Consider the following 25,367-nt stretch of genomic DNA (forward strand, 5'->3'; position numbering starts at 1 on the left):
GGTGCTGTGTTTAAAGAGGTGGAGTTATGCAGATCTAAAACGCGTGGATTGCAGCAGCAGCAAGCCGAAAAGTGCAGGCATGTAAGGGATCTAGAGGTTGACAACATGTCTTCTTAACGGGAGTCCAGGAGCTCATCTCCACAAATGGACTTTTCAGGATCCTTGGGTGGCTCCGTAGTTTGAAACCAATTCTGGTTATCGCTTCTCGGCCTTTTGGCTAAGATCAAGTGTAGTATCTGTTCTTATCAGTTTAATATCTGATACGTCCCCTATCTGGGGACCATATATTAAATGGATTTTTAGAACAGGGAGATGGAAAAAGAGCTTGCTCTGTCCACTCCACGCATTGACCTGGTATTGCAGTATCTCCAGGACCGGTGCACCCCTTCTTTAATGCAGTTTCTAAAATCAGAAAGAATTGAATTCAATGTTTTTTGTTCATTTTGCTTGTTTGTCGGATTTTGGGATGGACTCTTTGGCTTTGCTTTTCTTCTCCTCATTGGATTTTTCATGTTCAAAGTTGCAGAAGCCAGATTACAAGCTCATTTTGGTTCAACTTCAGCAACTGTGCATTGCATTGCCATGTAATGTGATGCAATGCTATCTTTCTAGCTCTCCCATTTTACTTCCTTTTGGATAAACAGACATATTAGGCAAGCATTTTGGAGCTTTCACCTAAATAACTACAGGTGGTGAGATAAGCTGCACAATATAATTGACCTTTCAGTATATTGTTGCACACACACCATCTATTTAGCAAATGCCCTTGTTATCAACAGCAGCCTTTTAAACTCACCTGAGCTAACAGGTATGTGCGCTGGTTACTCTGCTGCGCTTAAAATTTCTTTTTTGGTTTGCTACAATGCCTTTTCTGAAACGTTGTCTCCTTCTGCTGGAACACTGACTTCTTTCATTTAATGCCTGCAGACTATAAAAGAGAACCCAACCCAAAAAGTTTGGTTGATTAGTCTGTGACATTCTGTTAAACTGTTGCTTATGGCGGTCTCTGTGAGCTTCTCAGCGACATTCAGCCAGCCAGGTATCCTGCCTGCAGTAGATGGAATGTGGCAATGGAACGCTGGCTGCGCGTGTCATAATAGGCTCTGAGCCTTTATATACCTGTGCACAGCAGCAGCCACCTTCAGTCTGCTGCTGGACAGCCAGCAGCAGCAGCAGCAGGAGAGGTATGTAATCAGGAGCCCTCCTGCTAAGGGTAGACAGCTGCTCGTTCCACCCCACCCCCCGCCTTAATTGGTTCTCCTCCCTTCCAACGGTGTTGAGGCGGGTGGGAACAGCAGGGGGTGAAGGTGCTGTGTTTAAAGAGGTGGAGTTATGCAGATCTAAAACGCGTGGATTGCAGCAGCAGCAAGCCGAAAAGTGCAGGCATGTAAGGGATCTAGAGGTTGACAACATGTCTTCTTAACGGGAGTCCAGGAGCTCATCTCCACAAATGGACTTTTCAGGATCCTTGGGTGGCTCCGTAGTTTGAAACCAATTCTGGTTATCGCTTCTCGGCCTTTTGGCTAAGATCAAGTGTAGTATCTGTTCTTATCAGTTTAATATCTGATACGTCCCCTATCTGGGGACCATATATTAAATGGATTTTTAGAACAGGGAGATGGAAAAAGAGCTTGCTCTGTCCACTCCACGCATTGACCTGGTATTGCAGTATCTCCAGGACCGGTGCACCCCTTCTTTAATGCAGTTTCTAAAATCAGAAAGAATTGAATTCAATGTTTTTTGTTCATTTTGCTTGTTTGTCGGATTTGGGGATGGACTCTTTGGCTTTGCTTTTCTTCTCCTCATTGGATTTTTCATGTTCAAAGTTGCAGAAGCCAGATTACAAGCTCATTTTGGTTCAACTTCAGCAACTGTGCATTGCATTGTCATGTAATGTGATGCAATGCTATCTTTCTAGCTCTCCCTTTTTACTTCCTTTTGGATAAACAGACATATTAGGCAAGCATTTTGGAGCTTTCACCTAAATAACTACAGGTGGTGAGATAAGCTGCACAATATAATTGACCTTTCAGTATATTGTTGCACACACACCATCTATTTAGCAAATGCCCTTGTTATCAACAGCAGCCTTTTAAACTCACCTGAGCTAACAGGTATGTGCGCTGGTTACTCTGCTGCGCTTAAAATTTCTTTTTTGGTTTGCTACAATGCCTTTTCTGAAACGTTGTCTCCTTCTGCTGGAACACTGACTTCTTTCATTTAATGCCTGCAGACTATAAAAGAGAACCCAACCCAAAAAGTTTGGTTGATTAGTCTGTGGCATTCTGTTAAACTGTTGCTTATGGCGGTCTCTGTGAGCTTCTCAGCGACTTTCAGCCAGCCAGGTATCCTGCCTGCAGTAGATGGAATGTGGCAATGGAACGCTGGCTGCGCGTGTCATAATAGGCTCTGAGCCTTTATATACCTGTGCACAGCAGCAGCCACCTTCAGTCTGCTGCTGGACAGCCAGCAGCAGCAGCAGCAGGAGAGGTATGTAATCAGGAGCCCTCCTGCTAAGGGTAGACAGCTGCTCGTTCCACCCCACCCCCCGCCTTAATTGGTTCTCCTCCCTTCCAACGGTGTTGAGGCGGGTGGGAACAGCAGGGGGTGAAGGTGCTGTGTTTAAAGAGGTGGAGTTATGCAGATCTAAAACGCGTGGATTGCAGCAGCAGCAAGCCGAAAAGTGCAGGCATGTAAGGGATCTAGAGGTTGACAACATGTCTTCTTAACGGGAGTCCAGGAGCTCATCTCCACAAATGGACTTTTCAGGATCCTTGGGTGGCTCCGTAGTTTGAAACCAATTCTGGTTATCGCTTCTCGGCCTTTTGGCTAAGATCAAGTGTAGTATCTGTTCTTATCAGTTTAATATCTGATACGTCCCCTATCTGGGGACCATATATTAAATGGATTTTTAGAACAGGGAGATGGAAAAAGAGCTTGCTCTGTCCACTCCACGCATTGACCTGGTATTGCAGTATCTCCAGGACCGGTGCACCCCTTCTTTAATGCAGTTTCTAAAATCAGAAAGAATTGAATTCAATGTTTTTTGTTCATTTTGCTTGTTTGTCGGATTTGGGGATGGACTCTTTGGCTTTGCTTTTCTTCTCCTCATTGGATTTTTCATGTTCAAAGTTGCAGAAGCCAGATTACAAGCTCATTTTGGTTCAACTTCAGCAACTGTGCATTGCATTGCCATGTAATGTGATGCAATGCTATCTTTCTAGCTCTCCCTTTTTACTTCCTTTTGGATAAACAGACATATTAGGCAAGCATTTTGGAGCTTTCACCTAAATAACTACAGGTGGTGAGATAAGCTGCACAATATAATTGACCTTTCAGTATATTGTTGCACACACACCATCTATTTAGCAAATGCCCTTGTTATCAACAGCAGCCTTTTAAACTCACCTGAGCTAACAGGTATGTGCGCTGGTTACTCTGCTGCGCTTAAAATTTCTTTTTTGGTTTGCTACAATGCCTTTTCTGAAACGTTGTCTCCTTCTGCTGGAACACTGACTTCTTTCATTTAATGCCTGCAGACTATAAAAGAGAACCCAACCCAAAAAGTTTGGTTGATTAGTCTGTGGCATTCTGTTAAACTGTTGCTTATGGCGGTCTCTGTGAGCTTCTCAGCGACATTCAGCCAGCCAGGTATCCTGCCTGCAGTAGATGGAATGTGGCAATGGAACGCTGGCTGCGCGTGTCATAATAGGCTCTGAGCCTTTATAAACCTGTGCACAGCAGCAGCCACCTTCAGTCTGCTGCTGGACAGCCAGCAGCAGCAGCAGCAGGAGAGGTATGTAATCAGGAGCCCTCCTGCTAAGGGTAGACAGCTGCTCGTTCCACCCCACCCCCCGCCTTAATTGGTTCTCCTCCCTTCCAACGGTGTTGAGGCGGGTGGGAACAGCAGGGGGTGAAGGTGCTGTGTTTAAAGAGGTGGAGTTATGCAGATCTAAAACGCGTGGATTGCAGCAGCAGCAAGCCGAAAAGTGCAGGCATGTAAGGGATCTAGAGGTTGACAACATGTCTTCTTAACGGGAGTCCAGGAGCTCATCTCCACAAATGGACTTTTCAGGATCCTTGGGTGGCTCCGTAGTTTGAAACCAATTCTGGTTATCGCTTCTCGGCCTTTTGGCTAAGATCAAGTGTAGTATCTGTTCTTATCAGTTTAATATCTGATACGTCCCCTATCTGGGGACCATATATTAAATGGATTTTTAGAACAGGGAGATGGAAAAAGAGCTTGCTCTGTCCACTCCACGCATTGACCTGGTATTGCAGTATCTCCAGGACCGGTGCACCCCTTCTTTAATGCAGTTTCTAAAATCAGAAAGAATTGAATTCAATGTTTTTTGTTCATTTTGCTTGTTTGTCGGATTTGGGGATGGACTCTTTGGCTTTGCTTTTCTTCTCCTCATTGGATTTTTCATGTTCAAAGTTGCAGAAGCCAGATTACAAGCTCATTTTGGTTCAACTTCAGCAACTGTGCATTGCATTGCCATGTAATGTGATGCAATGCTATCTTTCTAGCTCTCCCTTTTTATTTCCTTTTGGATAAACAGACATATTAGGCAAGCATTTTGGAGCTTTCACCTAAATAACTACAGGTGGTGAGATAAGCTGCACAATATAATTGACCTTTCAGTATATTGTTGCACACACACCATCTATTTAGCAAATGCCCTTGTTATCAACAGCAGCCTTTTAAACTCACCTGAGCTAACAGGTATGTGCGCTGGTTACTCTGCTGCGCTTAAAATTTCTTTTTTGGTTTGCTACAATGCCTTTTCTGAAACGTTGTCTCCTTCTGCTGGAACACTGACTTCTTTCATTTAATGCCTGCAGACTATAAAAGAGAACCCAACCCAAAAAGTTTGGTTGATTAGTCTGTGGCATTCTGTTAAACTGTTGCTTATGGCGGTCTCTGTGAGCTTCTCAGCGACATTCAGCCAGCCAGGTATCCTGCCTGCAGTAGATGGAATGTGGCAATGGAACGCTGGCTGCGCGTGTCATAATAGGCTCTGAGCCTTTATATACCTGTGCACAGCAGCAGCCACCTTCAGTCTGCTGCTGGACAGCCAGCAGCAGCAGCAGCAGGAGAGGTATGTAATCAGGAGCCCTCCTGCTAAGGGTAGACAGCTGCTCGTTCCACCCCACCCCCCGCCTTAATTGGTTCTCCTCCCTTCCAACGGTGTTGAGGCGGGTGGGAACAGCAGGGGGTGAAGGTGCTGTGTTTAAAGAGGTGGAGTTATGCAGATCTAAAACGCGTGGATTGCAGCAGCAGCAAGCCGAAAAGTGCAGGCATGTAAGGGATCTAGAGGTTGACAACATGTCTTCTTAACGGGAGTCCAGGAGCTCATCTCCACAAATGGACTTTTCAGGATCCTTGGGTGGCTCCGTAGTTTGAAACCAATTCTGGTTATCGCTTCTCGGCCTTTTGGCTAAGATCAAGTGTAGTATCTGTTCTTATCAGTTTAATATCTGATACGTCCCCTATCTGGGGACCATATATTAAATGGATTTTTAGAACAGGGAGATGGAAAAAGAGCTTGCTCTGTCCACTCCACGCATTGACCTGGTATTGCAGTATCTCCAGGACCGGTGCACCCCTTCTTTAATGCAGTTTCTAAAATCAGAAAGAATTGAATTCAATGTTTTTTGTTCATTTTGCTTGTTTGTCGGATTTTGGGATGGACTCTTTGGCTTTGCTTTTCTTCTCCTCATTGGATTTTTCATGTTCAAAGTTGCAGAAGCCAGATTACAAGCTCATTTTGGTTCAACTTCAGCAACTGTGCATTGCATTGCCATGTAATGTGATGCAATGCTATCTTTCTAGCTCTCCCTTTTTACTTCCTTTTGGATAAACAGACATATTAGGCAAGCATTTTGGAGCTTTCACCTAAATAACTACAGGTGGTGAGATAAGCTGCACAATATAATTGACCTTTCAGTATATTGTTGCACACACACCATCTATTTAGCAAATGCCCTTGTTATCAACAGCAGCCTTTTAAACTCACCTGAGCTAACAGGTATGTGCGCTGGTTACTCTGCTGCGCTTAAAATTTCTTTTTTGGTTTGCTACAATGCCTTTTCTGAAACGTTGTCTCCTTCTGCTGGAACACTGACTTCTTTCATTTAATGCCTGCAGACTATAAAAGAGAACCCAACCCAAAAAGTTTGGTTGATTAGTCTGTGGCATTCTGTTAAACTGTTGCTTATGGCGGTCTCTGTGAGCTTCTCAGCGACATTCAGCCAGCCAGGTATCCTGCCTGCAGTAGATGGAATGTGGCAATGGAACGCTGGCTGCGCGTGTCATAATAGGCTCTGAGCCTTTATATACCTGTGCACAGCAGCAGCCACCTTCAGTCTGCTGCTGGACAGCCAGCAGCAGCAGCAGCAGGAGAGGTATGTAATCAGGAGCCCTCCTGCTAAGGGTAGACAGCTGCTCGTTCCACCCCACCCCCCGCCTTAATTGGTTCTCCTCCCTTCCAACGGTGTTGAGGCGGGTGGGAACAGCAGGGGGTGAAGGTGCTGTGTTTAAAGAGGTGGAGTTATGCAGATCTAAAACGCGTGGATTGCAGCAGCAGCAAGCCGAAAAGTGCAGGCATGTAAGGGATCTAGAGGTTGACAACATGTCTTCTTAACGGGAGTCCAGGAGCTCATCTCCACAAATAGACTTTTCAGGATCCTTGGGTGGCTCCGTAGTTTGAAACCAATTCTGGTTATCGCTTCTCGGCCTTTTGGCTAAGATCAAGTGTAGTATCTGTTCTTATCAGTTTAATATCTGATACGTCCCCTATCTGGGGACCATATATTAAATGGATTTTTAGAACAGGGAGATGGAAAAAGAGCTTGCTCTGTCCACTCCACGCATTGACCTGGTATTGCAGTATCTCCAGGACCGGTGCACCCCTTCTTTAATGCAGTTTCTAAAATCAGAAAGAATTGAATTCAATGTTTTTTGTTCATTTTGCTTGTTTGTCGGATTTGGGGATGGACTCTTTGGCTTTGCTTTTCTTCTCCTCATTGGATTTTTCATGTTCAAAGTTGCAGAAGCCAGATTACAAGCTCATTTTGGTTCAACTTCAGCAACTGTGCATTGCATTGCCATGTAATGTGATGCAATGCTATCTTTCTAGCTCTCCCTTTTTACTTCCTTTTGGATAAACAGACATATTAGGCAAGCATTTTGGAGCTTTCACCTAAATAACTACAGGTGGTGAGATAAGCTGCTCAATATAATTGACCTTTCAGTATATTGTTGCACACACACCATCTATTTAGCAAATGCCCTTGTTATCAACAGCAGCCTTTTAAACTCACCTGAGCTAACAGGTATGTGCGCTGGTTACTCTGCTGCGCTTAAAATTTCTTTTTTTGGTTTGCTACAATGCCTTTTCTGAAACGTTGTCTCCTTCTGCTGGAACACTGACTTCTTTCATTTAATGCCTGCAGACTATAAAAGAGAACCCAACCCAAAAAGTTTGGTTGATTAGTCTGTGGCATTCTGTTAAACTGTTGCTTATGGCGGTCTCTGTGAGCTTCTCAGCGACATTCAGCCAGCCAGGTATCCTGCCTGCAGTAGATGGAATGTGGCAATGGAACGCTGGCTGCGCGTGTCATAATAGGCTCTGAGCCTTTATATACCTGTGCACAGCAGCAGCCACCTTCAGTCTGCTGCTGGACAGCCAGCAGCAGCAGCAGCAGGAGAGGTATGTAATCAGGAGCCCTCCTGCTAAGGGTAGACAGCTGCTCGTTCCACCCCACCCCCCGCCTTAATTGGTTCTCCTCCCTTCCAACGGTGTTGAGGCGGGTGGGAACAGCAGGGGGTGAAGGTGCTGTGTTTAAAGAGGTGGAGTTATGCAGATCTAAAACGCGTGGATTGCAGCAGCAGCAAGCCGAAAAGTGCAGGCATGTAAGGGATCTAGAGGTTGACAACATGTCTTCTTAACGGGAGTCCAGGAGCTCATCTCCACAAATGGACTTTTCAGGATCCTTGGGTGGCTCCGTAGTTTGAAACCAATTCTGGTTATCGCTTCTCGGCCTTTTGGCTAAGATCAAGTGTAGTATCTGTTCTTATCAGTTTAATATCTGATACGTCCCCTATCTGGGGACCATATATTAAATGGATTTTTAGAACAGGGAGATGGAAAAAGAGCTTGCTCTGTCCACTCCACGCATTGACCTGGTATTGCAGTATCTCCAGGACCGGTGCACCCCTTCTTTAATGCAGTTTCTAAAATCAGAAAGAATTGAATTCAATGTTTTTTGTTCATTTTGCTTGTTTGTCGGATTTGGGGATGGACTCTTTGGCTTTGCTTTTCTTCTCCTCATTGGATTTTTCATGTTCAAAGTTGCAGAAGCCAGATTACAAGCTCATTTTGGTTCAACTTCAGCAACTGTGCATTGCATTGCCATGTAATGTGATGCAATGCTATCTTTCTAGCTCTCCCTTTTTACTTCCTTTTGGATAAACAGACATATTAGGCAAGCATTTTGGAGCTTTCACCTAAATAACTACAGGTGGTGAGATAAGCTGCACAATATAATTGACCTTTCAGTATATTGTTGCACACACACCATCTATTTAGCAAATGCCCTTGTTATCAACAGCAGCCTTTTAAACTCACCTGAGCTAACAGGTATGTGCGCTGGTTACTCTGCTGCGCTTAAAATTTCTTTTTTGGTTTGCTACAATGCCTTTTCTGAAACGTTGTCTCCTTCTGCTGGAACACTGACTTCTTTCATTTAATGCCTGCAGACTATAAAAGAGAACCCAACCCAAAAAGTTTGGTTGATTAGTCTGTGGCATTCTGTTAAACTGTTGCTTATGGCGGTCTCTGTGAGCTTCTCAGCGACATTCAGCCAGCCAGGTATCCTGCCTGCAGTAGATGGAATGTGGCAATGGAACGCTGGCTGCGCGTGTCATAATAGGCTCTGAGCCTTTATATACCTGTGCACAGCAGCAGCCACCTTCAGTCTGCTGCTGGACAGCCAGCAGCAGCAGCAGCAGGAGAGGTATGTAATCAGGAGCCCTCCTGCTAAGGGTAGACAGCTGCTCGTTCCACCCCACCCCCCGCCTTAATTGGTTCTCCTCCCTTCCAACGGTGTTGAGGCGGGTGGGAACAGCAGGGGGTGAAGGTGCTGTGTTTAAAGAGGTGGAGTTATGCAGATGTAAAACGCGTGGATTGCAGCAGCAGCAAGCCGAAAAGTGCAGGCATGTAAGGGATCTAGAGGTTGACAACATGTCTTCTTAACGGGAGTCCAGGAGCTCATCTCCACAAATGGACTTTTCAGGATCCTTGGGTGGCTCCGTAGTTTGAAACCAATTCTGGTTATCGCTTCTCGGCCTTTTGGCTAAGATCAAGTGTAGTATCTGTTCTTATCAGTTTAATATCTGATACGTCCCCTATCTGGGGACCATATATTAAATGGATTTTTAGAACAGGGAGATGGAAAAAGAGCTTGCTCTGTCCACTCCACGCATTGACCTGGTATTGCAGTATCTCCAGGACCGGTGCACCCCTTCTTTAATGCAGTTTCTAAAATCAGAAAGAATTGAATTCAATGTTTTTTGTTCATTTTGCTTGTTTGTCGGATTTGGGGATGGACTCTTTGGCTTTGCTTTTCTTCTCCTCATTGGATTTTTCATGTTCAAAGTTGCAGAAGCCAGATTACAAGCTCATTTTGGTTCAACTTCAGCAACTGTGCATTGCATTGCCATGTAATGTGATGCAATGCTATCTTTCTAGCTCTCCCTTTTTACTTCCTTTTGGATAAACAGACATATTAGGCAAGCATTTTGGAGCTTTCACCTAAATAACTACAGGTGGTGAGATAAGCTGCACAATATAATTGACCTTTCAGTATATTGTTGCACACACACCATCTATTTAGCAAATGCCCTTGTTATCAACAGCAGCCTTTTAAACTCACCTGAGCTAACAGGTATGTGCGCTGGTTACTCTGCTGCGCTTAAAATTTCTTTTTTGGTTTGCTACAATGCCTTTTCTGAAACGTTGTCTCCTTCTGCTGGAACACTGACTTCTTTCATTTAATGCCTGCAGACTATAAAAGAGAACCCAACCCAAAAAGTTTGGTTGATTAGTCTGTGGCATTCTGTTAAACTGTTGCTTATGGCGGTCTCTGTGAGCTTCTCAGCGACATTCAGCCAGCCAGGTATCCTGCCTGCAGTAGATGGAATGTGGCAATGGAACGCTGGCTGCGCGTGTCATAATAGGCTCTGAGCCTTTATATACCTGTGCACAGCAGCAGCCACCTTCAGTCTGCTGCTGGACAGCCAGCAGCAGCAGCAGCAGGAGAGGTATGTAATCAGGAGCCCTCCTGCTAAGGGTAGACAGCTGCTCGTTCCACCCCACCCCCCGCCTTAATTGGTTCTCCTCCCTTCCAACGGTGTTGAGGCGGGTGGGAACAGCAGGGGGTGAAGGTGCTGTGTTTAAAGAGGTGGAGTTATGCAGATCTAAAACGCGTGGATTGCAGCAGCAGCAAGCCGAAAAGTGCAGGCATGTAAGGGATCTAGAGGTTGACAACATGTCTTCTTAACGGGAGTCCAGGAGCTCATCTCCACAAATGGACTTTTCAGGATCCTTGGGTGGCTCCGTAGTTTGAAACCAATTCTGGTTATCGCTTCTCGGCCTTTTGGCTAAGATCAAGTGTAGTATCTGTTCTTATCAGTTTAATATCTGATACGTCCCCTATCTGGGGACCATATATTAAATGGATTTTTAGAACAGGGAGATGGAAAAAGAGCTTGCTCTGTCCACTCCACGCATTGACCTGGTATTGCAGTATCTCCAGGACCGGTGCACCCCTTCTTTAATGCAGTTTCTAAAATCAGAATGAATTGAATTCAATGTTTTTTGTTCATTTTGCTTGTTTGTCGGATTTGGGGATGGACTCTTTGGCTTTGCTTTTCTTCTCCTCATTGGATTTTTCATGTTCAAAGTTGCAGAAGCCAGATTACAAGCTCATTTTGGTTCAACTTCAGCAACTGTGCATTGCATTGCCATGTAATGTGATGCAATGCTATCTTTCTAGCTCTCCCTTTTTACTTCCTTTTGGATAAACAGACATATTAGGCAAGCATTTTGGAGCTTTCACCTAAATAACTACAGGTGGTGAGATAAGCTGCACAATATAATTGACCTTTCAGTATATTGTTGCACACACACCATCTATTTAGCAAATGCCCTTGTTATCAACAGCAGCCTTTTAAACTCACCTGAGCTAACAGGTATGTGCGCTGGTTACTCTGCTGCGCTTAAAATTTCTTTTTTGGTTTGCTACAATGCCTTTTCTGAAACGTTGTCTCCTTCTGCTGGAACACTGACTTCTTTCATTTAATGCCTGCAGACTATAAAAGAGAACCCAACCCAAAAAGTTTGGTTGATTAGTCTGTGGCATTCTGTTAAACTGTTGCTTATGGCGGTCTCTGTGAGCTTCTCAGCGACATTCAGCCAGCCAGGTATCCTGCCTGCAGTAGATGGAATGTGGCAATGGAACGCTGGCTGCGCGTGTCATAATAGGCTCTGAGCCTTTATATACCTGTGCACAGCAGCAGCCACCTTCAGTCTGCTGCTGGACAGCCAGCAGCAGCAGCAGCAGGAGAGGTATGTAATCAGGAGCCCTCCTGCTAAGGGTAGACAGCTGCTCGTTCCACCCCACCCCCCGCCTTAATTGGTTCTCCTCCCTTCCAACGGTGTTGAGGCGGGTGGGAACAGCAGGGGGTGAAGGTGCTGTGTTTAAAGAGGTGGAGTTATGCAGATCTAAAACGCGTGGATTGCAGCAGCAGCAAGCCGAAAAGTGCAGGCATGTAAGGGATCTAGAGGTTGACAACATGTCTTCTTAACGGGAGTCCAGGAGCTCATCTCCACAAATGGACTTTTCAGGATCCTTGGGTGGCTCCGTAGTTTGAAACCAATTCTGGTTATCGCTTCTCGGCCTTTTGGCTAAGATCAAGTGTAGTATCTGTTCTTATCAGTTTAATATCTGATACGTCCCCTATCTGGGGACCATATATTAAATGGATTTTTAGAACAGGGAGATGGAAAAAGAGCTTGCTCTGTCCACTCCACGCATTGACCTGGTATTGCAGTATCTCCAGGACCGGTGCACCCCTTCTTTAATGCAGTTTCTAAAATCAGAATGAATTGAATTCAATGTTTTTTCTTCATTTTGCTTGTTTGTCGGATTTGGGGATGGACTCTTTGGCTTTGCTTTTCTTCTCCTCATTGGATTTTTCATGTTCAAAGTTGCAGAAGCCAGATTACAAGCTCATTTTGGTTCAACTTCAGCAACTGTGCATTGCATTGCCATGTAATGTGATGCAATGCTATCTTTCTAGCTCTCCCTTTTTACTTCCTTTTGGATAAACAGACATATTAGGCAAGCATTTTGGAGCTTTCACCTAAATAACTACAGGTGGGGAGATAAGTTGCACAAAATAATTGACCTTTCAGTATATTGTTGCACACACACCATCTATTTAGCAAATGCCCTTGTTATCAACAGCAGCCTTTTAAACTCACCTGAGCTAACAGGTATGTGCGCTGGTTACTCTGCTGCGCTTAAAATTTCTTTTTTGGTTTGCTACAATGCCTTTTCTGAAACGTTGTCTCCTTCTGCTGGAACACTGACTTCTTTCATTTAATGCCTGCAGACTATAAAAGAGAACCCAACCCAAAAAGTTTGGTTGATTAGTCTGTGGCATTCTGTTAAACTGTTGCTTATGGCGGTCTCTGTGAGCTTCTCAGCGACATTCAGCCAGCCAGGTATCCTGCCTGCAGTAGATGGAATGTGGCAATGGAACGCTGGCTGCGCGTGTCATAATAGGCTCTGAGCCTTTATATACCTGTGCACAGCAGCAGCCACCTTCAGTCTGCTGCTGGACAGCCAGCAGCAGCAGCAGGAGAGGTATGTAATCAGGAGCCCTCCTGCTAAGGGTAGACAGCTGCTCGTTCCACCACACCCCCCGCCTTAATTGGTTCTCCTCCCTTCCAACGGTGTTGAGGCGGGTGGGAACAGCAGGGGGTGAAGGTGCTGTGTTTAAAGAGGTGGAGTTATGCAGATCTAAAACGCGTGGATTGCAGCAGCAGCAAGCCGAAAAGTGCAGGCATGTAAGGGATCTAGAGGTTGACAACATGTCTTCTTAACGGGAGTCCAGGAGCTCATCTCCACAAATGGACTTTTCAGGATCCTTGGGTGGCTCCGTAGTTTGAAACCAATTCTGGTTATCGCTTCTCGGCCTTTTGGCTAAGATCAAGTGTAGTATCTGTTCTTATCAGTTTAATATCTGATACGTCCCCTATCTGGGGACCATATATTAAATGGATTTTTAGAACAGGGAGATGGAAAAAGAGCTTGCTCTGTCCACTCCACGCATTGACCTGGTATTGCAGTATCTCCAGGACCGGTGCACCCCTTCTTTAATGCAGTTTCTAAAATCAGAAAGAATTGAATTCAATGTTTTTTGTTCATTTTGCTTGTTTGTCGGATTTGGGGATATACTCTTTGGCTTTGCTTTTCTTCTCCTCATTGGATTTTTCATGTTCAAAGTTGCAGAAGCCAGATTACAAGCTCATTTTGGTTCAACTTCAGCAACTGTACATTGCATTGCCATGTAATGTGATGCAATGCTATCTTTCTAGCTCTCCCTTTTTACTTCCTTTTGGATAAACAGACATATTAGGCAAGCATTTTGGAGCTTTCACCTAAATAACTACAGGTGGTGAGATAAGCTGCACAATATAATTGACCTTTCAGTATATTGTTGCACACACACCATCTATTTAGCAAATGCCCTTGTTATCAACAGCAGCCTTTTAAACTCACCTGAGCTAACAGGTATGTGCGCTGGTTACTCTGCTGCGCTTAAAATTTCTTTTTTGGTTTGCTACAATGCCTTTTCTGAAACGTTGTCTCCTTCTGCTGGAACACTGACTTCTTTCATTTAATGCCTGCAGACTATAAAAGAGAACCCAACCCAAAAAGTTTGGTTGATTAGTCTGTGGCATTCTGTTAAACTGTTGCTTATGGCGGTCTCTGTGAGCTTCTCAGCGACATTCAGCCAGCCAGGTATCCTGCCTGCAGTAGATGGAATGTGGCAATGGAACGCTGGCTGCGCGTGTCATAATAGGCTCTGAGCCTTTATATACCTGTGCACAGCAGCAGCCACCTTCAGTCTGCTGCTGGACAGCCAGCAGCAGCAGCAGCAGGAGAGGTATGTAATCAGGAGCCCTCCTGCTAAGGGTAGACAGCTGCTCGTTCCACCCCACCCCCCGCCTTAATTGGTTCTCCTCCCTTCCAACGGTGTTGAGGCGGGTGGGAACAGCAGGGGGTGAAGGTGCTGTGTTTAAAGAGGTGGAGTTATGCAAATCTAAAACGCGTGGATTGCAGCAGCAGCAAGCCGAAAAGTGCAGGCATGTAAGGGATCTAGAGGTTGACAACATGTCTTCTTAACGGGAGTCCAGGAGCTCATCTCCACAAATGGACTTTTCAGGATCCTTGGGTGGCTCCGTAGTTTGAAACCAATTCTGGTTATCGCTTCTCGGCCTTTTGGCTAAGATCAAGTGTAGTATCTGTTCTTATCAGTTTAATATCTGATACGTCCCCTATCTGGGGACCATATATTAAATGGATTTTTAGAACAGGGAGATGGAAAAAGAGCTTGCTCTGTCCACTCCACGCATTGACCTGGTATTGCAGTATCTCCAGGACCGGTGCACCCCTTCTTTAATGCAGTTTCTAAAATCAGAAAGAATTGAATTCAATGTTTTTTCTTCATTTTGCTTGTTTGTCGGATTTGGGGATGGACTCTTTGGCTTTGCTTTTCTTCTCCTCATTGGATTTTTCATGTTCAAAGTTGCAGAAGCCAGATTACAAGCTCATTTTGGTTCAACTTCAGCAACTGTGCATTGCATTGCCATGTAATGTGATGCAATGCTATCTTTCTAGCTCTCCCTTTTTACTTCCTTTTGGATAAACAGACATATTAGGCAAGCATTTTGGAGCTTTCACCTAAAAACCTACAGGTGGTGAGATAAGCTGCACAATATAATTGACCTTTCAGTATATTGTTGCACACACACCATCTATTTAGCAAATGCCCTTGTTATCAACAGCAGCCTTTTAAACTCACCTGAGCTAACAGGTATGTGCGCTGGTTACTCTGCTGCGCTTAAAATTTCTTTTTTGGTTTGCTACAATGCCTTTTCTGAAACGTTGTCTCCTTCTGCTGGAACACTGACTTCTTTCATTTAATGCCTGCAGACTATAAAAGAGAACCCAACCCAAAAAGTTTGGTTGATTAGTCTGTGGCATTCTGTTAAACTGTTGCTTATGGCGGTCTCTGTGAGCTTCTCAGCGACATTCAGCCAGCCAGGTATCCTGCCTGCAGTAGATGGAATGTGGCAATGGAACGCTGGCTGCGCGTGTCATAATAGGCTCTGAGCCTTTATATACCTGTGCACAGCAGCAGCCACCTTCAGTCTGCTGCTGGACAGCCAGCAGCAGCAGCAGCAGGAGAGGTATGTAATCAGGAGCCCTCCTGCTAAGGGTAGACAGCTGCTCGTTCCACCCCACCCCCCGCCTTAATTGGTTCTCCTCCCTTCCAACGGTGTTGAGGCGGGTGGGAACAGCAGGGGGTGAAGGTGCTGTGTTTAAAGAGGTGGAGTTATGCAGATCTAAAACGCGTGGATTGCAGCAGCAGCAAGCCGAAAAGTGCAGGCATGTAAGGGATCTAGAGGTTGACAACATGTCTTCTTAACGGGAGTCCAGGAGCTCATCTCCACAAATGGACTTTTCAGGATCCTTGGGTGGCTCCGTAGTTTGAAACCAATTCTGGTTATCGCTTCTCGGCCTTTTGGCTAAGATCAAGTGTAGTATCTGTTCGCTTCTCGGCCTTTTGGCTAAGATCAAGTGTAGTATCTTTTGAAAAGGCAGTTTTGTCCTTGGGCTGCCCTAGTAAATTGATGCATATTACACACTGGTTTGGTGCACTTGTTAGTACGCCAGGTGGCTCATAGAGTTATCTGATGGAAAACATGGCCCTCCAGGATCGAAGTCACTAGGCTGGGTAAGTGTGAGGGCTTTGGAGCAATGTGCCCCAGGAGTAGGCGCCCTGGTGGGAGTCCAAGCTTACTGGGACTGGGAACCCCAGAAAGACTTGGCTTCGTAGCACGCCGCACCTTTGCCAATCATACTTTCTGAGCAACCCCCCCTATTCCTGGCCTCCGGGCTAGGAAGGGGAATTTTTATAAACCCGGTCGGAGGTCCGGTCAGCTTTGGGCTGAGAAACCAACACAGGCTCCAGCTCCACTAGGGTGGCAGCCTAGATGGAAGCTGGGAGCACGAAAACGGCTCTTCTCCGGCTTCGGCTAGGGAGAGCATCGGAGATCCCTGACCCTCGCTGTGGCCTTCTGGCTCGGAGGGATGGGGATGGTTTATTGGGAACCCTCTCCTCCGGGAAGGGTCCACATGAATCCTCACCTCGTGCGCTGTTTTGGTGTGACTTCGGTCACATTTATCAGTGCCTTGGATGCAGCTTCAATCAAAAAAAAATCTGTTCTTATCAGTTTAATATCTGATACGTCCCCTATCTGGGGACCATATATTAAATGGATTTTTAGAACAGGGAGATGGAAAAAGAGCTTGCTCTGTCCACTCCACGCATTGACCTGGTATTGCAGTATCTCCAGGACCGGTGCACCCCTTCTTTAATGCAGTTTCTAAAATCAGAAAGAATTGAATTCAATGTTTTTTGTTCATTTTGCTTGTTTGTCGGATATGGGGATGGACTCTTTGGCTTTGCTTTTCTTCTCCTCATTGGATTTTTCATGTTCAAAGTTGCAGAAGCCAGATTACAAGCTCATTTTGGTTCAACTTCAGCAACTGTGCATTGCATTGCCATGTAATGTGATGCAATGCTATCTTTCTAGCTCTCCCTTTTTACTTCCTTTTGGATAAACAGACATATTAGGCAAGCATTTTGGAGCTTTCACCTAAATAACTACAGGTGGTGAGATAAGCTGCACAATATAATTGACCTTTCAGTATATTGTTGCACACACACCATCTATTTAGCAAATGCCCTTGTTATCAACAGCAGCCTTTTAAACTCACCTGAGCTAACAGGTATGTGCGCTGGTTACTCTGCTGCGCTTAAAATTTCTTTTTTGGTTTGCTACAATGCCTTTTCTGAAACGTTGTCTCCTTCTGCTGTAACACTGACTTCTTTCATTTAATGCCTGCAGACTATAAAAGAGAACCCAACCCAAAAGTTTGGTTGATTAGTCTGTGGCATTCTGTTAAACTGTTGCTTATGGCGGTCTCTGTGAGCTTCTCAGCGACATTCAGCCAGCCAGGTATCCTGCCTGCAGTAGATGGAATGTGGCAATGGAACGCTGGCTGCGCGTGTCATAATAGGCTCTGAGCCTTTATATACCTGTGCACAGCAGCAGCCACCTTCAGTCTGCTGCTGGACAGCCAGCAGCAGCAGCAGCAGGAGAGGTATGTAATCAGGAGCCCTCCTGCTAAGGGTAGACAGCTGCTCGTTCCACCCCACCCCCCGCCTTAATTGGTTCTCCTCCCTTCCAACGGTGTTGAGGCGGGTGGGAACAGCAGGGGGTGAAGGTGCTGTGTTTAAAGAGGTGGAGTTATGCAGATCTAAAACGCGTGGATTGCAGCAGCAGCAAGCCGAAAAGTGCAGGCATGTAAGGGATCTAGAGGTTGACAACATGTCTTCTTAACGGGAGTCCAGGAGCTCATCTCCACAAATGGACTTTTTAGGATCCTTGGGTGGCTCCGTAGTTTGAAACCAATTCTGGTTATCGCTTCTCGGCCTTTTGGCTAAGATCAAGTGTAGTATCTGTTCTTATCAGTTTAATATCTGATACGTCCCCTATCTGGGGACCATATATTAAATGGATTTTTAGAACAGGGAGATGGAAAAAGAGCTTGCTCTGTCCACTCCACGCATTGACCTGGTATTGCAGTATATCCAGGACCGGTGCACCCCTTCTTTAATGCAGTTTCTAAAATCAGAAAGAATTGAATTCAATGTTTTTTGTTCATTTTGCTTGTTTGTCGGATTTGGGGATGGACTCTTTGGCTTTGCTTTTCTTCTCCTCATTGGATTTTTCATGTTCAAAGTTGCAGAAGCCAGATTACAAGCTCATTTTGGTTCAACTTCAGCAACTGTGCATTGCATTGCCATGTAATGTGATGCAATGCTATCTTTCTAGCTCTCCCTTTTTACTTCCTTTTGGATAAACAGACATATTAGGCAAGCATTTTGGAGCTTTCACCTAAATAACTACAGGTGGTGAGATAAGCTGCACAATATAATTGACCTTTCAGTATATTGTTGCACACACACCATCTATTTAGCAAATGCCCTTGTTATCAACAGCAGCCTTTTAAACTCACCTGAGCTAACAGGTATGTGCGCTGGTTACTCTGCTGCGCTTAAAATTTCTTTTTTGGTTTGCTACAATGCCTTTTCTGAAACGTTGTCTCCTTCTGCTGGAACACTGACTTCTTTCATTTAATGCCTGCAGACTATAAAAGAGAACCCAACCCAAAAAGTTTGGTTGATTAGTCTGTGGCATTCTGTTAAACTGTTGCTTATGGCGGTCTCTGTGAGCTTCTCAGCGACATTCAGCCAGCCAGGTATCCTGCCTGCAGTAGATGGAATGTGGCAATGGAACGCTGGCTGCGCGTGTCATAATAGGCTCTGAGCCTTTATATACCTGTGCACAGCAGCAGCCACCTTCAGTTTGCTGCTGGACAGCCAGCAGCAGCAGCAGCAGGAGAGGTATGTAATCAGGAGCCCTCCTGCTAAGGGTAGACAGCTGCTCGTTCCACCCCACCCCCCGCCTTAATTGGTTCTCCTCCCTTCCAACGGTGTTGAGGCGGGTGGGAACAGCAGGGGGTGAAGGTGCTGTGTTTAAAGAGGTGGAGTTATGCAGATCTAAAACGCGTGGATTGCAGCAGCAGCAAGCCGAAAAGTGCAGGCATGTAAGGGATCTAGAGGTTGACAACATGTCTTCTTAACGGGAGTCCAGGAGCTCATCTCCACAAATGGACTTTTCAGGATCCTTGGGTGGCTCCGTAGTTTGAAACCAATTCTGGTTATCGCTTCTCGGCCTTTTGGCTAAGATCAAGTGTAGTATCTGTTCTTATCAGTTTAATATCTGATACGTCCCCTATCTGGGGACCATATATTAAATGGATTTTTAGAACAGGGAGATGGAAAAAGAGCTTGCTCTGTCCACTCCACGCATTGACCTGGTATTGCAGTATCTCCAGGACCGGTGCACCCCTTCTTTAATGCAGTTTCTAAAATCAGAAAGAATTGAATTCAATGTTTTTTGTTCATTTTGCTTGTTTGTCGGATTTGGGGATGGACTCTTTGGCTTTGCTTTTCTTCTCCTCATTGGATTTTTCATGTTCAAAGTTGCAGAAGCCAGATTACAAGCTCATTTTGGTTCAACTTCAGCAACTGTGCATTGCATTGCCATGTAATGTGATGCAATGCTATCTTTCTAGCTCTCCCTTTTTACTTCCTTTTGGATAAACAGACATATTAGGCAAGCATTTTGGAGCTTTCACCTAAATAACTACAGGTGGTGAGATAAGCTGCACAATATAATTGACCTTTCAGTATATTGTTGCACACACACCATCTATTTAGCAAATGCCCTTGTTATCAACAGCAGCCTTTTAAACTCACCTGAGCTAACAGGTATGTGCGCTGGTTACTCTGCTGCGCTTAAAATTTCTTTTTTGGTTTGCTACAATGCCTTTTCTGAAACGTTGTCTCCTTCTGCTGGAACACTGACTTCTTTCATTTAATGCCTGCAGACTATAAAAGAGAACCCAACCCAAAAAGTTTGGTTGATTAGTCTGTGGCATTCTGTTAAACTGTTGCTTATGGCGGTCTCTGTGAGCTTCTCAGCGACATTCAGCCAGCCAGGTATCCTGCCTGCAGTAGATGGAATGTGGCAATGGAACGCTGGCTGCGCGTGTCATAATAGGCTCTGAGCCTTTATATACCTGTGCACAGCAGCAGCCACCTTCAGTCTGCTGCTGGACAGCCAGCAGCAGCAGCAGCAGGAGAGGTATGTAATCAGGAGCCCTCCTGCTAAGGGTAGACAGCTGCTCGTTCCACCCCACCCCCCGCCTTAATTGGTTCTCCTCCCTTCCAACGGTGTTGAGGCGGGTGGGAACAGCAGGGGGTGAAGGTGCTGTGTTTAAAGAGGTGGAGTTATGCAGATCTAAAACGCGTGGATTGCAGCAGCAGCAAGCCGAAAAGTGCAGGCATGTAAGGGATCTAGAGGTTGACAACATGTCTTCTTAACGGGAGTCCAGGAGCTCATCTCCACAAATGGACTTTTCAGGATCCTTGGGTGGCTCCGTAGTTTGAAACCAATTCTGGTTATCGCTTCTCGGCCTTTTGGCTGCGATCGTATGACTGTACCTTGATTGGTGCGAGTCTCCTGGAGGAATCCGGACACTTTTGTGGAGGATTTTCTGCTTTTTCCTGTGGTATTCCATACCGACAGAATCCAAGATGTCTTTTGTGAAGAACACCATCCGTTTGTCCGTGGATCCATCTGACCAGAACAAGAACAACGTGGTTTTCATTGTCCAAGACATCGTTGAAGGCAAAGCTGGAGCAAGACGTTCTGAGATCTTCAGTGTCAACGAATTTTCACGTCAAGGTAATTATGACGTTACCTTTATGGACCAGGATGTTTGCCTTAATGTCTTTGAATGGCTCCGTGGTCACTCTAGTGACCCCTGCTTGGAAGGAGTTAGATGGGAACCTTTGTTTGGTCTGCAAGAAAAGGAGGTGACTGTGACTGTCTATAACCCTTTTACAGACCCTGAGCTGCTGGAGTGCTTCCTCTCTCGCTACTGTGAATATGTGCGGAAGGGAGTGAAGCAAGTCAATTGTCTAGGAATCTTTAACTGTCAGTATAAATTCCGTGTGAAATTGAAAAGGGATCCTGACAGTGTGGGGGGCTTTAGACACCCTCCATCAAATTTTTCCGTTGCAGGCCATAGAGGTTTCCTCTTTTACCCAGGCCAGCCCATGTTTTGCCGTAGATGCTTTTCTTTCGGACATACCATGGTAACATGCCTTAAAGGGCAGTGTTGCCGAAATTGCAGAAAGGAGGGGCATATGGCCAACCAGTGTCCAGAGGCCAAGTCCTGTGATGTCTGTGGGAGTAGTGATCACATGTATAAGGACTGTCCTATGAGTGCACCTAGACGTTCTGATAAAGAACAGAAGGAGGAGGAGCTGGAGAGGAGGCAGATGGCAAGCGCACTGAAAGTGCTGGAAAGATTGGAGAGGGAGGAGAGAGAGGGAAGGAGGCGGGAAACTGGTAGAGCCTCTCCCTCTACGGCGCCAGAGGAGGTGTCCCTGAGACCATGTTCTTCTTCTGCTGAAGAAATGAGGAAGAAGCGGAAGGAAGAAAAGGAGTTCTGGAGGGAAGTGGCAAAGGTGGAGAAAAAGGCAGTGTCTGCGAGAATATCTAGGAAAGTGGTGGAAGCAGAGCTGCCTGAGATGATGACTTTTGGAGAGGCAATGGACGCAACAGGATGTGAAGTGCAAATCTCGGAACCCGACAGTCCTGAACACCCTTCGGGTCCTGAAAACATTGAAGATTTTTCTTCGGAAGATGATAGGGGTGCAAAGAAGAGTCGTAGGGAGGATGGTGGGGGCAGTGATGATGCAGTTTTTAGTGAGCCTCAGAGGAAGATCAGAACTGCCAGAATGAGGAGTGTGGCTGGTGAAGCCAGCGGGTCGGAAACCAGCTGTTCTGTTCTGATGGCGGAGGAGGATAGTGGTGGTGCTGGATAGTGTCACCATATAATATTGTAAATGTTTTTTCTTTTTGTCCTCTTGTGAGCTTTGGTTTAGGCCAAAGGCTATTTCTTTGTGTAATTGGTGAAGGAGTAGAAGTATTATGGGATTTACCATAGTGTCCCAAAACGTAAGAGTGTTTAAAAGTAAAGTAAGAAGAGCTGCTATTTTTGAGTTTTTAGCTATGCAAAATGCATCTATTTTTTGTTTACAAGAATGTGGGGTAGTGGATGGTGTGAAAGGGGATGAATGGTCTTATGGAGCGTCTGTGTGGTCGGGGAGTGCATGTAATAAGAATGATGGTGTGGGTATTTTGGTTAAAGGAAGGGAGGTTGTTTTGAGTGATTATTTGGTTATTGAGGTGGGGAGATGTATCCTTGCTAATTTTGTATACAAGAATGTAAAGTTTTGTGTTATTAATGTTTATGCGCCAGTTGAAAAAAATGAGCGCAAAAATTTATTTGAAAAAATTAAGCTTTTTGTTCCAGGAAGAATACCTGTGGTAATTGTGGGTGATATGAACTGTGATGTGGGGAGAGTGAATGTGAATGTGTCTGGGAAAGCATTATTGGAGTTAGTGAATGATTTTGGGTTGTGTGATATGCAGCGCGTGTGTAACATGAATCCTTTGTTGAACACTTTCTTTTCTGAGAGTGGTAGGGTACAATCCAGATTGGATTATTGTTTTATTTCTAAAAATATGGTTTCTGTTAATTATAGGCAGGAAAACGTTCTTTTTTCAGATCATGTGTGTATGTTGTGTGAGTTGGATATAAAAGTTGATGGAGTGTTTGGGAGAGGATTGTGGAAGTTAAATGTTAAACTGTTAGAGAATGAAGATGTGAGAAAGGAGTATGAAAGGCGGTATGAAGAATGGTGTAAGCATAAAAATGAGTTTGGGAATGTTTGTGAGTGGTGGGACTGGGTGAAGAAACAAACAAAAATGTTCTTTAAAAATTTAGGATACAAGTATGCAGCAATTAAAAGAGAGAGTTTTGTTAAACTGAACGCGCGGTTGAGCGTTTTGTATAAGTTAAGGGAAGGAGGAGTTGAGGTGGAGGAGGATATTTTAGAGGTAAAAAAGGAGATTAGTGAGTTTTTGTTGGAGAGAGGGAGAAGCATAGTGTTTAGGGCAAAGATTGATAAGATGGAGCAGGATGAGAAATGTTCTCGGTTTTTCTTTAAAAAAGTTTTTGGAAAGAAACAGAGTATGAGCGTGGTGTATGGAGCAGATGGAAGTGAGGTGAGTGGAGAGGATATGTGTGAAGAGGTGGCTAAGTTTTATGAGGATCTGTATGCAGTGAAACAGAGGGATGAATGTTTGGAGAATGATGTTTTGAGTGTGTTAGAGAGTAAGTTGAGTGAAGCAGAAAGAGAGAGAGTGATGGGTGAGGTGACTGGTGATGAGGTATGGAAGGTTATGTGTAGTATGGCTTTGAATAAGACGCCGGGGGAGGATGGCCTCCCAGTAGAATTTTATCGTGTGATGTGGGGTGTGATTGGTAAGGACTTTGTGGATGTATGTAAGTATATGTGGGGAAACATGGAGGTGACTGAGAGTATGCGTGCAGGTATGGTTGTGTTAATTCCTAAGAAAGGGGATTTGAAAAGTCTGAGGAATTGGAGGCCAATAACGTTACTTAATTGTGATTATAAAATCTATGCAAAACTTATGGCTAATAGGATGCGTGATGTGATAGAGAGTGTGATTGGGGATGAGCAGTGTTGTGCGGTACCTGGGAGGCGGATTCACGAGTGTGTGTGTATGTTAAGAGATTGTCTATGGGATTGCATGGGTCGTAAGAAGAGTGTATTTTTGTTAAGTTTGGATTTTGAAAAGGCTTATGATAGGTTGTCGCATGGTTTTTTGTTCAGAGTGTTGTTAAAAATGGGTTTTCCGGCTGATTTTGTTGGGCGAGTGAGAAGTTTGTATGCGGGTGTTTATAGCTGTGTTTTAATGAATGGGTATGTGGGTAGGAAAGTGAATGTGTTTTCGGGTGTGCGACAGGGGTGTCCTTTGTCCCCTGTAGCATTTATTTGTGCAATTGAGCCATTGTTGTGTATGCTGAGGAAAGATAAGGTAATTCGTGGTGTGCAAGTGCCGGGAGGTGGAGGAAAAGAATGGAAAGTGAGTGGTTATATGGATGACGTGTGTGTATTATGTGATTCTGAATGTTCGGTGAGGCGGGTGAAGTTGTTAGTGTCTATTTTTTGTGGTGCATCTGCGTTTAAAGTGAATTGGGAAAAGAGTGAGTGTAAGGGTTTTGGAGGCGGAAGTTTAAGTAGGGATGTAGGTGTGAATGTAGTGAATGGACCTATTAAAGTTTTGGGTGTGAAGTTTTCAGAGAGTTTGGATGGGAAAGAAAGTTGGGATGATGCGAAAGGAAAAGTTGAGCAGAAGTTGAATTTTTGGAAATTGAGGAGTTTATCCTTTTTTGGGAAGATTTTAATTGTTAAGAGTGTGGTGTTGCCAATATTTTTATATATTGCGGTAGTATTTCCACCAGGATATATGTGTATGAGAAGCTTGAATAGAATTTTATTTGTTTTTTTGTGGAACTCGAAAATGGAGAGAGCTAGGAGAGAAATTTTGGTTAAAAGAGTGGAAAAAGGTGGTTTGGGTTTTCCGAATTTGGACGTGTTTTTTGGTGTGAATATCGTTGTGTTTGTTTTGAAAGTGATTAGGGCGGATGGAAAGTTTTCATCTATGTGTAGGTATTTATTTGGAGCGTATTTGTTTCGTTTAAAGTGGCAAGAAAGGGATTTGCGATGTCCGATTGCTTTTGAGGTGCCTGTATGGTATGTGTGGGTTTATAAGTTTTTGGTGAGGTATGAACTGTGTGATGCAGATGTGAGATTGCTGGAGAATAAGAAGGCTGTGTATAGGATGATTGAATGTAGAGAGGTAGAATGTGGAATAAATATGGTTAGGGGTGGTGATGTGCAGAAGGTTTGGAAGAAAGTGCGGATGAGTGGTATGACCAACAAACAGAGTGAAGTTGTGTGGCAGTCTTTACATGGAGTATTACCTGTGAGAGAGTTTCAGAGGAATAGAGGTTTGGTGAGGAGTGAAATGTGTCCAAGAAATGGCTGTGGTGGAAGGGAAAGTGTGTTGCATGTTTTTTGGAATTGCCAGTATGCTAGAGATGTGATTGGGAGAATGGGGCCTTTGTGTAAAGAATTGTGTGGTGTGAATTTGTTGTCTTTTGAGTTGTTTATGTTTGGTTTGGGAATATGTGATGGGACGAAGGAAAGAGTCTTGTGGTTGATGCTTGCATGTATAAAGGAAGTGTTATGGGATGTGAGGAATGTGTATGTGTTTAAAAGGAAGGAAATTGCTGTAAAGGATAGTGTGAAGGTGATTTTGGGGAAGATGTATGTGTGTTTCCTATGGGACAAAAAGAGGAGAGGGGAAGTGGATGCAGAGGGAATATGGAAAGTTAAAAAGTGGAGATATATTGTTAGTACCTCT

At 44.6% G+C, this 25,367-nt stretch overlaps 15 non-coding genes and 1 pseudogene across 15 annotated transcripts; all 16 read left to right on the forward strand.

Annotated features, from left to right (window-relative positions):
* Nucleotides 1–197: 197 nt before the first annotated feature.
* On the forward strand, nt 198–388 carry LOC141242294 (U2 spliceosomal RNA). Its single transcript, XR_012306900.1, has one exon. It is a non-coding gene; the product is annotated as a U2 spliceosomal RNA (small nuclear RNA).
* A 1,115-nt stretch (nt 389–1,503) lies between these two features.
* Nucleotides 1,504–1,694, forward strand: LOC141241991 (U2 spliceosomal RNA). The gene has a single exon (XR_012306643.1). It is a non-coding gene; the product is annotated as a U2 spliceosomal RNA (small nuclear RNA).
* A 1,115-nt stretch (nt 1,695–2,809) lies between these two features.
* On the forward strand, nt 2,810–3,000 carry LOC141241992 (U2 spliceosomal RNA). The gene has a single exon (XR_012306644.1). It is a non-coding gene; the product is annotated as a U2 spliceosomal RNA (small nuclear RNA).
* Nucleotides 3,001–4,115: 1,115 nt separating this feature from the next.
* Nucleotides 4,116–4,306, forward strand: LOC141241993 (U2 spliceosomal RNA). Its single transcript, XR_012306645.1, has one exon. It is a non-coding gene; the product is annotated as a U2 spliceosomal RNA (small nuclear RNA).
* A 1,115-nt stretch (nt 4,307–5,421) lies between these two features.
* Nucleotides 5,422–5,612, forward strand: LOC141241995 (U2 spliceosomal RNA). Its single transcript, XR_012306646.1, has one exon. It is a non-coding gene; the product is annotated as a U2 spliceosomal RNA (small nuclear RNA).
* Nucleotides 5,613–6,727: 1,115 nt separating this feature from the next.
* Nucleotides 6,728–6,918, forward strand: LOC141241996 (U2 spliceosomal RNA). The gene has a single exon (XR_012306647.1). It is a non-coding gene; the product is annotated as a U2 spliceosomal RNA (small nuclear RNA).
* A 1,116-nt stretch (nt 6,919–8,034) lies between these two features.
* LOC141241998 (U2 spliceosomal RNA) lies at nt 8,035–8,225 on the forward strand. The gene has a single exon (XR_012306649.1). It is a non-coding gene; the product is annotated as a U2 spliceosomal RNA (small nuclear RNA).
* A 1,115-nt stretch (nt 8,226–9,340) lies between these two features.
* LOC141241999 (U2 spliceosomal RNA) lies at nt 9,341–9,531 on the forward strand. Its single transcript, XR_012306650.1, has one exon. It is a non-coding gene; the product is annotated as a U2 spliceosomal RNA (small nuclear RNA).
* A 1,115-nt stretch (nt 9,532–10,646) lies between these two features.
* LOC141242000 (U2 spliceosomal RNA) lies at nt 10,647–10,837 on the forward strand. The gene has a single exon (XR_012306651.1). It is a non-coding gene; the product is annotated as a U2 spliceosomal RNA (small nuclear RNA).
* A 1,115-nt stretch (nt 10,838–11,952) lies between these two features.
* Nucleotides 11,953–12,143, forward strand: LOC141242001 (U2 spliceosomal RNA). The gene has a single exon (XR_012306652.1). It is a non-coding gene; the product is annotated as a U2 spliceosomal RNA (small nuclear RNA).
* A 1,112-nt stretch (nt 12,144–13,255) lies between these two features.
* LOC141242002 (U2 spliceosomal RNA) lies at nt 13,256–13,446 on the forward strand. Its single transcript, XR_012306653.1, has one exon. It is a non-coding gene; the product is annotated as a U2 spliceosomal RNA (small nuclear RNA).
* Nucleotides 13,447–14,561: 1,115 nt separating this feature from the next.
* LOC141242003 (U2 spliceosomal RNA) lies at nt 14,562–14,752 on the forward strand. Its single transcript, XR_012306654.1, has one exon. It is a non-coding gene; the product is annotated as a U2 spliceosomal RNA (small nuclear RNA).
* Nucleotides 14,753–15,867: 1,115 nt separating this feature from the next.
* Nucleotides 15,868–16,025, forward strand: LOC141242237 (U2 spliceosomal RNA; annotated as a pseudogene).
* A 524-nt stretch (nt 16,026–16,549) lies between these two features.
* Nucleotides 16,550–16,734, forward strand: LOC141242200 (U2 spliceosomal RNA). The gene has a single exon (XR_012306844.1). It is a non-coding gene; the product is annotated as a U2 spliceosomal RNA (small nuclear RNA).
* Nucleotides 16,735–17,848: 1,114 nt separating this feature from the next.
* On the forward strand, nt 17,849–18,039 carry LOC141242152 (U2 spliceosomal RNA). Its single transcript, XR_012306798.1, has one exon. It is a non-coding gene; the product is annotated as a U2 spliceosomal RNA (small nuclear RNA).
* Nucleotides 18,040–19,154: 1,115 nt separating this feature from the next.
* On the forward strand, nt 19,155–19,345 carry LOC141242004 (U2 spliceosomal RNA). The gene has a single exon (XR_012306655.1). It is a non-coding gene; the product is annotated as a U2 spliceosomal RNA (small nuclear RNA).
* Nucleotides 19,346–25,367: the final 6,022 nt, after the last annotated feature.

The sequence above is a fragment of the Phyllobates terribilis genome, unplaced genomic scaffold (genome assembly GCF_046119375.1).
Source record: "Phyllobates terribilis strain yellow unplaced genomic scaffold, ASM4611937v1 Scaffold_1031__1_contigs__length_461108, whole genome shotgun sequence".
Classification (NCBI taxonomy): domain Eukaryota; kingdom Metazoa; phylum Chordata; class Amphibia; order Anura; family Dendrobatidae; genus Phyllobates; species Phyllobates terribilis.